Here is a 13,765-nt window from a genome sequence, read left to right on the forward strand (position 1 = left end):
CTCTGGCTCTCTCATGGTATTTTGTGAGCTCTCTCTCCTTGCTCTCTTGCTTTGGCCCTGCACACATCCCTGCAAACAACCTCTGTTAAATCCTCTTTGAGATCTTTTTAGTGCCTCCCATTTCCCATGTTTCTGGTCTGTATCGGCCAGACCTGATAAGTTAGGCCTTCACCTTTGCTCAGAGGAGAAGCCACTGGCCTGGGTCACATAGCCAGAAAGCAGTGAAGCTGGGATTGGAGCCTCAGCCTCTTGATTCCTAATTTCATGACCTCTTTCTTGACCCTCTGATTCAGAGTGGGGCTAGTTTACCCAGCAGTCAGCCCAAGTAGCTTCTTGTGCTCTAGATTGGTGTTTTTCATAGTGTGGAGTCAAGAAGTTGCTTTAGAAGGTCATGGACCAGCATTAAAAGAAAATAGACTAGAAACAGAGCATATTCTACGTAGTGAAGGTAAGTATTGTTTTATTAAACTTTGGCTTCAGTTGCATGCGTGTGTGTGTGTGTGTGTGTGTGTGTGGTATTTACATAGAGTGGCAGTGTAAAATGCATTTCTTATGTGATCCACAGGAGCTTTCAAAGCTCTCGCCCTAAACAGAGCAGCAAAGCCCTCTCAGGACCTGTTGGTGATGCCCTTCCAGCCTTGGCAGGACCGGACTCTACTCTTGTACTCTTCATTCACTGGGACCCTCCAGTGATGGATGTCCCAAATGTCCGGGACCAGAGAACACTCTGAATCCAAAGAGCAATCCATGGTCCTGCTGTTCCAAGTGTTGCACTTTGGTAAATACTGCTCTGGGAGAGGTGAGTCAGAGAGGTAAGCCACGGCTTGCCCTTTGGGTAACCCTGTGCTGCTGGAGGCAACCTAGGGAGGCAGCAGACTAAGCGGGGAGGCGGGAGCGGAAGGAGGAGAAGTGTTGGTTCATGGGTCTCCTATCTATGCCGTTGGTTGGGCAGGCAGTGGGAGCCCTTTAAGATTCTTGGAATCCCATATAGTGATCCAGGTTGCTTTTCATTCTTGTATCTATCTCCAGCACCAGAATGATAGCTTGGCGCTCAACATCCGTTGAGTGAACAGATGAATCTAGCCCGCTGTTCTGACCCTCTAAGGAGGCAATGCTGAGATGGAAAGAGGACAGATTTTGGAGTCAAACCACTTACCAGTTTACTGCTTTGGCTACATTATTCAACCTCTCTGGGCTATAATTGCTTCATAGGCAAAATGCAGGCAATAGTATCTTCCTAAGCATTGTCGTGGGACAGTGTGTAAAGGCCAGGAAGAGTGCCTGAAACATAACGGATCCATCTTGGCAATATTATCTTTCTTCTCTTCCTTAAAGCCCTCCTCTTTCTTAAATTCCTTCTCTATTTTTATCACCTATTTATTATCTAGTATCTGCCTGCATGCCCCTGGCGACGAAGAGATCGTGGCCTTATATTATTAACTCTTTCTAGTTTGGGGGGATAAGACTGTCTCCTTGTGATCCATGCTCATTGTTCTGGTTTTATCCCTCTAAACCTCTTACTGCTCCTTAAGAAGACTAGATATTGGGCAGCCCGTGTGGCTCAGGGGTTTAACACCACCTTCGGTCCAGGGCGTGACCCTGGGGTCCCAGGATCTAGTCCCACATAGGGCTCCCTGCGTGGAGCCTGCTTCTCCCTCAGCCTGTGTCTCTGCCTCTCATGAATAAATAAATAAAATCTTAAAAAAAAAGAAGACTAAACATTAAGAAAGGAAGGAAATGAGTGGGAAATAAAGAGTGAGTTTTTATTTTTCACTTCACACTACCCTTCTCCTTCAGATCAGCCTGGACTGCTTGATATCTACGTGGACCTGTTTTCTCTCCATTCCGTAGGGTAGCATGGGGCAGAAACTTGGCACTATTTTAGAACAGACTTCTCAGACTTTAGAACTTTGTGGGCGTTAACATGTTCCATTTCTGTTAGCGACACAAAACTTATCTTTCTGATAAATCAGGGAAAGAATGTGAGACTTACTTGAGGACAAAAAGTAACAGTGAAGATCTTCATGCCCATATTTCTTCCTGATACGATGGAAAAGTTAGTGGGTGTGCAGTAAGCATGAAGGAAACTTCAGGCCTGTGATGTTGGAGGCAGCGTACTGAATAGCGTTCATAGGAATTAATTAATTAATTAATTAATGAGTAGACCCAGAACAAGGAAAGAGTGTTGAGCAGAACAAGCAGTGGGTTAGTTCCCTGCTATTCTTGGGTTCTCCCCTAGTGAGTCTCAGATCCAAGGTCAAGACCAAGACTGATCCTCCCATGGCGGGGCCAGACTCAAGCACAGGACCCCAGGTAGGGCAACCTTGTCTGAGTACTTCAGGGAAGGTCTGAGGATGTAACCTGGGCTCGGGGGAGGGGGGGTGGCAGGGTGTCTCAGGGGCTCTTTAGAAAAGACAGCGGTGTATCTAGCCTCAGAGTTCCACCCCTCGTCTCCGGGAAGCATCACCTAGGCTCCCGTATTCCTCAGACACACCTCTCCTATTAGACTGGCAGTTCTTAAAGCTCAAATTCTGGTCCAATGTGTTGGCTTTATTTTGCTCAATGGCTGAGCGAATATTGGCTGAAGTGAACAAATGAGTGAGCAGAGGAAACGGGTCTGAACTGCAGGTGGTGTTGGGAGTCTGAGTATTCCTGGATTCTGTGGTCCACGCAGTGGCCACGCTGTGTTGCATTGTTGCCTGAAAGGCTTTAGCTGAGCCCTTCTTAGAGAAAAACCGGTGTCGTTCTTGGACAGCAAGTTGCACAAAATGCAGGAGTCCCTTTGCTATCTCTCTTTCAACCAAAGAGAGTAGCATCCGGTAATGAAATGATGTAAGGAACTCGGAAAGCTCTTCGTGAGACTCCTTGGTCTGAACAGGATAAGACAGGAATGGTCGATTGATAGCAACAGTGACTCCTTGCAGCTAATGCTGGCAAAGCGTTTTCTCACGTGTGCGTGGATGGATGAAGGCGCCACAACCTGCCTTGTGAATTTTCTTGTTCCTCCTGCAGCTGTTCCCCAAGCTGTTCAATGCTTCGTAACCTAGTCTCTCACGTGAGGCTGGAAGCCTCTTGCTGGCAGCATCCGTGTCTACATTTTCCTACTAGACCCAACGGGCCTCTCACCTGGTTAACATCTACTTGGTGTTTGCCAGATGAATAGGACATTCAAAGGAGATCGGTGTTTCCATCATTTTGACGTTTTAGAAGGGCTTGTGGCTGGAAATCCTACAGCCTGTGTTTATTTTCCAGAAACGAGAAGAGCAAGAACACACAGTAGAGTCTACTGACAGCAGATCAAATATCATGACGGTTGTCCTGACGGCGGGCTGTTTTTCATTTGCCCAAATTCCCAATCCCATCAGTGCCATGACCATGTTAGGCTGCTGAGGAAACAGATGACATATGTTATAATGCTCAATACCCTGAAACTGTGCCAGGATGGAGACAGAAGGTGTTTGTTTGTTTTTAAGTGAAGCATGACATTGTGGTGGGGAAGGAGGACACTGGGGGCGGAGGGGGGGCGAGGCATGGCTGTGGTCAAAGACCATGAATGAAAGCAAATGCTTGTTCGTCAGAGACGAAGGACATCTGACCCTCTGTTACCTGACTTAACAACTCAGGTGGCAACAAAGAGGTGGCCACACTGCTCTGTGCGATACTCTGGTTGGGCCTCCCACGGTCCTCAAGGATTTGGTGTTTATCCTAACATATTTCAAAGGCCTCCTTCTGCTCATCCTCTAGGCCCCCCTTGACTACTTCACCCCTTACTCACCAGGCTCCTGTCAAGGGCCTTTCCTCTGCTAATATCCCTTCTCAGAAGGTGACACCATCATTCTCACCCCTGAGCAAATCATCTAGGGAGCTTTAAAAAAACCTAAACACTCCAGTTTGAGCCCAGGCCAGTGAAATCAGACTCTATGGAGAGGGGACCCAGACACCTTTTAAAAAGCTCTCTGGTGATTCCAAAGTTTAGAGAACCACCCTCCGGACGTCCAAAACTCCTCCTGCGACCTCCTGAATCTGTCCACAGAAGGGGCAAGATTCATCAAAGTCCCCCGTGACTGCACACCCTGGGCCGGCTCCGTGAGGACACCTCAGCTTGCCGCCCTGTCTCTACCCTGATCATGGGACGGGGTCTCCATGTGATGCTCCAGGTGTGATGAGTCACACGGAGGGATGGCCCACGGATCATCTCAGGCAGCCTTGGCTGCCCATGCGGGAAAGAAGTAAAATGTTTTGTTTAATTTCTTTGGGAAAGAAGAAAAAGCTGATGTGGGCACCGCGGCCTTGGCACTTTCGGGTGGGAGTGTGGCGGAGCAGGAAGCGGTATTGGATTCTCCAATCCGTTTGGAGATGCCATGGTGGCCAGAACATGAACCTCTAATTTTATTTTATATTTTATTTTATATTTTATTTTATTTTATTTTATTTTATTTTTATTTTATTTTTATTTTTTATTTTTTATTCATGAAAGACAGAGAGAGAGAGAGAGAGAGGCAGAGACACAGGCAGAGGGAGAATCAGGCTCCTTGCAGGGACCCCGATGTGGGTCTCGATCCTAGGACTCCAGGATCACGCCTGAGCTGAAGGCAAACACTTAACTGCTGAGCTCAGGTGTCCCTGAACCTCTAATTTCATTTCAAACTCACTCAAGCGTTTACTCCCTTTTTATGAAAACTCTACTTCTCATTAAAATCCCCACTTTAAAATTACAGTCTGCTGTAGAGAACATCTAAGAAATGACCTTTCTTCATTCTAAATGTTATAAAAATTAAGTTTTCCTAGGCTGTGGGCTGCACTCTTGGGATAGGTTTTTTTTTTTTTTTTTTTTTTGAGACATACTAGATATTGCTTTCAAAGTTCTCTAATTGCCTAAATTAATAATGGCTTTTTTCCTTTGGCTCCTGTAAGGGACAATGCATTAGAATCTCCCTCTAAAGAATTGAATCTCCCGCTATCACGTTCTGATTACTTTTTACATTCATTATAGGATTTGAAATGATCTGTAAGGTCACCTCTTTCTACACACTCCCCACTCTCTCAACTCTACCCCTCTTCTCTTCTCTCCAGCCTCTAGCTCCAAGAGTTTGGTTGGAAAAAAGAAATAGGAAAGTCCTTGGGCTCTTCCATCCTCAGATTGGCTGCCAACCCCCGTAGACCTAATATTGGTCATTACACTGGACTTGATTTCACTACAGAAAGAAACAAGTCTCCTCGGGGAAATTACAAATACACAAACAGAAATATGAACATTTCTTTTTATTGTATTGTTAAATGAACTATTCGGTCTCACCATATTTTCAGAAGCATCTGGCTCTTTTAAAAAATGTGCGTGTCATGACCAGCAGGACCTCAGCTAAAACACGCAAATGCATTACTTGGAGAGAACAATGACACGAGCCGCGCAGCAATCATAAAACTCGGTCTTCAGGCTGCTCAGGAAAAGGCCCAGCCAAGAGGCTGACACTGGTTGTTAGACGTGTAAGATGTTCACGTTAAAGGAAATAGGGTATAGTTATTGACTTTGAAATGTGTACTCATTTGCTTAACTCAGAGATTGAATCTTTGCTAAAATGGGCAGTTAGGCTGATGAAAGAAATTGACTTGTACCACTTAATGAGCAATTTCATCTTTTTAATATAGAAATAACTGGTGCTGTGGACAGCCTCGTATTCTTTTGAGAGTCCTATAACCAAGAAATCTTTCAAATGATCATTATACAATGAATGCCCGGAGGCTTTGAAAAATATTTATTTTGAAATCATCATAAGCTCAAAATGATTCGCCAATGCAAAAAAAAAAAAAAAAAGCAATTAAATGCTAGGCTATACGCTCTGGCAAATTTTCCCTGCTGAAAATAATTGGACAGATATTTTTTTCCTTTCTTTTAAGTAATAGTGCCCAAAGAGTTTTAATGATCTTATTGCTTATGGATATGTAGCTTAGATATATTCCTTATCTTAAATTTGATGCTGGAGTCACAGGATTATAGAAAACGACATAACGTGATTGGAAGTATAGTTTCATTAACATATAAAATGCCAAATTAAGTATCTTCTAAAATTCTCCAAAAACTCGGCACTAGTTTCTGAACTGACGTTTTGGGTCGGTGGGAAGGAACCTTTGATGTAGGCCGCACACGGTGAAGGTATTTCCCACGTGCTGCCTTGTCCAGCCTTGGAGCAACTGATGTGCGTGTGGGGTGTATGATTAGCTCTGCCCGATGGGCTGTAAGCAGAAGCACCAAAGCATTTAAGTAAGGACTGATCTACCCGCTGCGGTTCCCAACTTTCCTGCTGTGGGGAGCTAGAAGCCAGCTTCTGAGACAGCAGTGCCCCAAGGACGATGGAACCGGATCTCTGAGATGCTGTGTGCAGAACGGCTGTCCTGCAGGACCGTCTGGTTGGCTTCATAATTTGCATTACTAAGGAATCAACTTGCAGATTTGGAAGCCACTGACAGCTCAAGGTCACTCTGTGCGTGCAGGAGATCCTGGGCCATCCCGAGCTGGTCATCTCATGCAGGGTCGTGGAGGGGAGCTGACCGAGCCCAAAGTCCTCCTTGCACACTGTTTGGTAGTTTTCTTGTAAGGAAAGAATTGCTTTTACTGAAGGATCATGGAACTGGACAACCAGGCAGGGTATTTCCGTGGAGAGTCCAGATGGCTGACTCGAGGAGAACCAGCCCACCTTGTGTTTGTCTTCAAGGCCGACTTTCACGTCCCACCTGCCTTGACTAGGCCGTCCGCTCATTTTGCTGAGGGCCACTCTGCAGCACGTGGTATGCTGCCCTCGGCACCGGAGACCACCCTTTAGGGGACATACGTGGATTTGCTGCAAGAGGCTCTGGTCTCTTGTCATTGCCTCCCCCATCGGGCTCACAGGGCTATCGGTTGCAGAGGATGGAGGCCATGAAGGGGTTCCCGGGCACTCGGAGGGCCTGCTATCTTGAAGCGGCTCTATGTGCACAAATCCCAACCAAAGGCCCTTTCCACCAAATTCTTTCTCGGAATCAACATTTTTTTTTTCACGTCTAAACAGTTTTGTTCCATACCCTCTCCAGTGAGGAACAGAGACACTGGTGGACTTCAGCTCTAGGGAACAGAAGATAATATATCTGCCTTCTCTTTGAATTCAAACAGGTTTGGTTCAGGTCCTATGTAAACACATGTTCTTGTCAACCTTCCTTCCAACTGAGAGGCTTCTAAAGAGAGTCTGAATTTAGCCGTTAGTAACTATGAGAAAAATCAAGGTTTAGATTTCAGAAGTTATCTTTAAAAATTATGCCAGGCTTAGATCCTAATTTAATTTATTGCTATCATTAATATAGACAGAGAGCTTTCTAGAACCAAATGATTCCTTTTAAGTAATGCAGTGCCAAACTGTGGAAGGAGCCTCGGTGTCCGACAGATGATGGATAGAGAAGCTGTGGTCTATGTAGACAATGGGATATTCCTCGTTAGAAACGACAAATACCCACCATTTGCTTTGACGTGGATGGAACTGGAGGGTATGATGCTGAGTGCAGTAAGTCAATCCGAGAAGGACAAACATTATATGGTCTCATTCATTTGGGGAATATAAATAATAGTGAAAGGGAATATAAGGAAGGGAGAAGAAATGTGTGGGAAATATCAGAAAGGGAGACAGAACATGAAGACTCCTAACTCTGGGATACGAACTAGGGGTGGTGGAAGGGGAGGAGGACGGCGGGGGGGTGGGAGTGACTGGGTGATGGGCACTGAGGGGGGCACTTGACGGGATGAGCACTGGGTGTTATTCTATATGTTGGGAAAATTGAACACCGATAAAAAATAAATTTAAATTAAATAAATAAATAAATAAATAAATAAATAAATGTAATGCAGTGCTAAAACTACAAGTTACGCGCCTTTATATTTCCCTGCCCTGTTGTTAACGAACCAAACTTGTAACAACTCATTAACCAAAGTGTGATGATTAAGAGCATGACCCCTGGAGTCTGAATGGCCTGGCTTCAAATCTAGTCTCCCCCATTTACCGCGTGGTCTTGGCCATGTTACTTCACCTCTTTGCACCTCCATTGTCTGACCTGTAAAAGGGGGCCGCTAAGAAAGCCTTCCTCAGGGACGTCATTTAAACACCATCTTTATAATGTACTTAGAACTGAGCCTTGAGTGTGGAAGCACTGACAGCTGCTTTTATCATCATTATTATCATTATTTTGGAAAGGAGGGGAAAAAAAAGAGTATAGAATGGTTTATGGTTGGTTGTTATGGGAAAACGAGGGAGTAAAATGTGCTCACCCCCACTCACCTCTCATTATCCCTCCCGACTCTAATTGCAATAACACAGGCAAAAACGTGCAAAAGCCCCCTCAGTGTGTATGTTGTGTGTGTGCACGTGACCATATATGCACACACCACATATGCACAAAAGGGTGCTTCACAGAGCCTGGCGGGGGTAGCGGAGGCGTCTGGGTTTCGTCCCAGTAGGTCTGAAGGTGCTGCAGGTGTGACAGGTGTTACCTGTTCATTGGCTCCTGGGCTGAAGCGGGGGGACAGCAAATAAGATGTGGTTGTCCCCCTTGTATCCAGGTGAGGTGGGGGGCGGGGGTGGAGCAGCAGGATGTCAGGAACCACAACAAGGGGGAGAGGCCTCGGGCTAGTGGTCCTTCTCGTGGTGTGGAGGTGAGGGCTCGGCCCAGACCTGCCCCATGAGCACACGAGGAGGGCGCTTCTGCGGGCCCCAAATCTCATGCTGCAGCGCAACGTCCGATCGCCGTTTGCAGACCTCAGACAAGGTGCAGGGTGACCCCGCGTGCCCCGACGGGGACGGCAGGAGGCCAGGATCTTGTTAGATGCCAGGTGTGCCTCTCCCCGAGCACTAACCGCTGCGAGTCCCCAGGTGCGCCGTCGGGCCGGCTGGCTCTGCGGCCTAACCCCTGTCGCTGGGAGGCAAGCGCAGGCAGGCGGTTTATCGATCCCGCGGGACTCGCTGAGCTTGGATGAACCAGGCCTGGGGGTTCTGAGCGGCTCGTACTGTAGGGAGGACCTTTTCCAGGTGTGCAGGGGCCTCTGCCTGAAGCTTCAGATACAGTGGCCGGAAAATGGACCGGCCTAATAGGAGCTCTATTTACCTACCTTACAGGTGCGTGGATAATAACCCCTCGCCCTCGTGGGCAGCTGCGTTTAGGAAAGGGCCCTCCTGGGCGCCTTGTAGGACTCGCAGGCCGACCGATGGGTGCTCCGGGCCGGTGACGCGGCCCGAGTCCCTGGACACCGGGAGGTTCCGCTCGGGGTCTGAGCTCGCAGCAGGGAGTCACTGGCACGTGCCGTAGTTTCTCCGGCCACAAGGGTCCGAGTGTGGACTATTAACACTACAGGGAGGATGGTGCTTTGTCGAGGTGCCGTCCTCCGCCCTTTAGGACGTTCAGCAACATCCCTGCCCTCGACCCACTGGAGGCCGCAGCCCCCCTCCCGTCCGCAGCGGTGACCACAATGTGCCCAGACATTGCCAGTCGCCACCTGGGCAATGCCACGTCGACGTGCTGTGCCGTCTGCATTTTTATTTGTCTACGTCTCTGCACTGAGAGTTCTCGGGACAGTCGGCGCCGTCAAAGATGGCCAGGAGGTCAATTCTACTGAGCATTTTATAAGGAGAGCTCACGTTTATCGAGCATCCATCGCGTCCTTGGCACATTCTGGGCATGCCTTACATGCATGGGGGTGTCAGTTGTTAATTTTTAAAATCTCCGTTTTAAACCTAGGAGAGCAAAGGCTCAGCGACGACAGGCAGTTTTACGGACGTAACCTGGGCCTCAAATCCGGGTCTGCACCGCTCTACGAGCCCTCACTCATTTTAACGGTGGCACATTTAAGGGTGCGGCGGCTTTCGGAAGCCAAATTGCCCGGGTTGAAATTCTGGTAGGTTATTCTGTAACCTTAGGTGGGTTATTTGGCTTCTCACCAAGCCTGTGAAGTCACTGTTATCAGCTGGATTTGACTTAGGAAGAAATGGAGTCATCGAGAGGTGAGCTACGTTAATGCTTGTTAAATGCTGAGGACAGCGCCTGGCATTAGCGAGTGCTACGGAAGGATTAACCCAGAAATCACAACAGAGCCCCCCTCTCTATCCCTGCTTCTATTTGCACCTGTGGAGCCGCAGAGAGAATAAAAGATCTGGTTTCTGGCTCGTTAGAGTATCTCGCACGGTTGGCGGAGCCTGTGAACGTGGTCCTAGAGCTCACGGGCCGCCCGGGCCTTCTGGCGCCTTGACCACTCTTCAGCATCTCTTTCTTCCACCTGAGGGCCACACGCATCTGTATTCAGTGACCCACCTGTGCAGGTACCGGGTGCGGGAAGTACTGTCCTTGGCAGCTCACGTCCCTCCAACCTGGGAGCTCAGGTCCCTCCAACCTGGGAGCTCACGTCCCTCCAACCTGGGAGCTCACGTCCCTCCGACCTCGGAGCTCACGTCCCTCTGACCTGGGAGCTCACGTCCTCCAACCTGGGAGCTCACGTCCCTCCATCCTGAGAGCTCACGTCCCTCCGACCTGGGAGCTCACGTCCCTCCGACCTGGGAGCTCACGTCCCTCCGACCTGGGAGCTCACAACCCTCCAACCTGGGAGCTCACAACCCTCCAACCTGGGAGCTCACAACCCTCCAACCTGGGAGCTCACAACCCTCCAACCTGGGAGCTCACGTCCCTCCAACCTGGCAGCTCACGTCCCTCCGACCTGGGAGCTCACGTCCCTCCGACCTCGGAGCTCACGTCCCTCCAACCTGGGAGCTCACAACCCTCCAACCTGGGAGCTCACGTCCCTCCATCCTGAGAGCTCACGTCCCTCCGACCTGGGAGCTCACGTCCCTCCATCCTGAGAGCTCACGTCCCTCCATCCTGAGAGCTCACGTCCCTCCAACCTGGCAGCTCACGTCCCTCCGACCTGGGAGCTCACGTCCTCCAACCTGGGAGCTCACGTCCTCCAACCTGGGAGCTCACGTCCTCCAACCTGGGAGCTCACGTCCTCCAACCTGGGAGCTCACGTCCCTCCGACCTGGGAGCTCACGTCCCTCCAACCTGGCAGCTCACGTCCCTCCAACCTGGCAGCTCACGTCCCTCCAACCTGGGAGCTCACAACCCTCCAACCTGGGAGCTCACGTCCCTCCGACCTGGGAGCTCAGGTCCCTCCAACCTGGGAGCTCACGTCCCTCCAACCTGGGAGCTCACGTCCCTCCGACCTGGGAGCTCACGTCCCTCCGACCTGGGAGCTCACGTCCCTCCGACCTGGGAGCTCACGTCCCTCCGACCTGGGAGCTCACGTCCCTCCATCCTGAGAGCTCACGTCCCTCCAACCTGGCAGCTCACGTCCCTCCGACCTGGGAGCTCACGTCCCTCCAACCTGGGAGCTCACGTCCCTCCAACCTGGCAGCTCACGTCCCTCCGACCTGGGAGCTCACGTCCTCCAACCTGGGAGCTCACAACCCTCCAACCTGGGAGCTCACGTCCCTCCGACCTCGGAGCTCACGTCCCTCCGACCTGGGAGCTCACGTCCCTCCGACCTGGGAGCTCACGTCCCTCCGACCTGGGAGCTCACGTCCCTCCATCCTGAGAGCTCACGTCCTCCAACCTGGGAGCTCACGTCCTCCAACCTGGGAGCTCACGTCCCTCCATCCTGAGAGCTCACGTCCCTCCATCCTGAGAGCTCACGTCCCTCCAACCTGGGAGCTCACGTCCCTCCATCCTGAGAGCTCACGTCCCTCCATCCTGAGAGCTCACGTCCCTCCATCCTGAGAGCTCACGTCCCTCCATCCTGAGAGCTCACGTCCCTCCATCCTGAGAGCTCACGTCCCTCCGACCTCGGAGCTCACGTCCCTCCAACCTGGGAGCTCACAACCCTCCAACCTGGGAGCTCAGGTCCCTCCGACCTGGGAGCTCACGTCCCTCCGACCTCGGAGCTCACGTCCCTCCGACCTGGGAGCTCACGTCCTCCAACCTGGGAGCTCAGGTCCCTCCGACCTGGGAGCTCACGTCCCTCCAACCTGGGAGCTCACGTCCTCCAACCTGGGAGCTCACGTCCCTCCGACCTGGGAGCTCACGTCCCTCCAACCTGGCAGCTCACGTCCCTCCGACCTCGGAGCTCACGTCCCTCCAACCTGGCAGCTCACGTCCCTCCGACCTGGGAGCTCACGTCCTCCAACCTGGGAGCTCACGTCCCTCCGACCTGGGAGCTCACGTCCTCCAACCTGGGAGCTCAGGTCCCTCCGACCTGGGAGCTCACGTCCTCCAACCTGGGAGCTCACGTCCTCCAACCTGGGAGCTCACAACCCTCCAACCTGGGAGCTCAGGTCCCTCCGACCTGGGAGCTCACGTCCTCCAACCTGGGAGCTCACGTCCTCCAACCTGGGAGCTCACAACCCTCCAACCTGGGAGCTCACGTCCCTCCGACCTGAGAGTTCACATCCCTCCGACCTGGGAGCTCACGTCCCTCCGACCTGGGAGCTCACGACCCTCCAACCTGGCAGCTCACAACCCTCCAACCTGGGAGCTCACAACCCTCCAACCTGGGAGCTCAAGTCCCCCCAACCCGGCCGGCATCAACGCGGAGTGTGCTGGGGTGCGAACCTCAGGTGCTTCCATTCAAACCAGGATAAACTCTAAGACGTGAGTCACCATCGGGCTCTCGCCGCAGGGTCAGGTGGAGAGGCTTTTGCCCTGAAATCCTGCTGTTAGTGGCTTCTCTGCACCCTGCCCTCCGCCGCTGCCTGCTGAGCTCTCCTGGAGCATCGCAAGGTCCTCGTCATATCTTACTTTCAGGGAGCCTGATCGCAAACAAGTTCGAGGTGGGGGGACCTGGGCACAGGGCCTGCTGCTCTCCTCTCCCCGGTTCTCACACAGTTTACTTGTTGTGGCTGTTGTCGAGGCGAATGGTGAGTTAGCAGGACCCAGCTGAGGACACGAGAGTTCTGCTGTGGGTCCCGGGGCCGTGGGCATCGGGAGAAGGGAGGCCACGAGTGGGCCTAGAGTTCCCCAGCCTCATCCCTGGGGCCGGGATGCAAACATGGGCCAATGCACCGTGTGCCCGAAGGGAATCTGCGGCGCGTGCTCGGGAGGTACACAGGCTCCACCAGCTCCTCTGAACACGCCTGCTCCGGGTCACGCAAGGCCGCGGGGGCTCGGATGGGGCAGGCCCTTGAAGCTGTGCTTGGGGTCACGTGCAATTTGGGTCCGGTTGAGAGGCCCCCATCTCTGGACTCTCCCACCAAAGCTGTTATTGCCACGGTCCTGGTTCTATTTATTTATTGACTTTAATTCCTAGTATTGAGTCTCCTTAAGCCACGGCATGAAGCACACGGAGCTCTTTTTCCTCTTTTACTTTCATTGCCCCAAACGTCCGTGGGTGACAGGCGTAGAGCCACGTGGGAAGGCCACCCCGCGGACCACACCGCTATCGGGATTCCCCAGTGACCACTGTCTTGGTTCTCCCGGGGGGTGGGCCCATAAGGGCCTCCCGGGACGTGCCCCGGACCGAGACCTCCGGCCGCTGGACGCTGGTGACATAGTGGCTCACAGAGGCCCCGCCGCGCTCGGCTCCGTCTGGCTCAAGTGCCGTTTGGAGCACTTTGAACCAGTCGCCGACACTTACATGTCGGGGTTCAGATAACACCCGGGGCTCCAGAGTGTCTCGAAAAAAAAGCTGAGGTCTGCTTTGGGTCTGAGTAGAAACTGGTCCGTGGAGGCCGGCACGAGCCCGCGCTGTGTGCCCGATCCCAGAGGCCCCCCA

Source organism: Vulpes lagopus, chromosome 2 (genome assembly GCF_018345385.1).
Source record: "Vulpes lagopus strain Blue_001 chromosome 2, ASM1834538v1, whole genome shotgun sequence".
Taxonomy (NCBI): Eukaryota; Metazoa; Chordata; class Mammalia; order Carnivora; family Canidae; genus Vulpes; species Vulpes lagopus.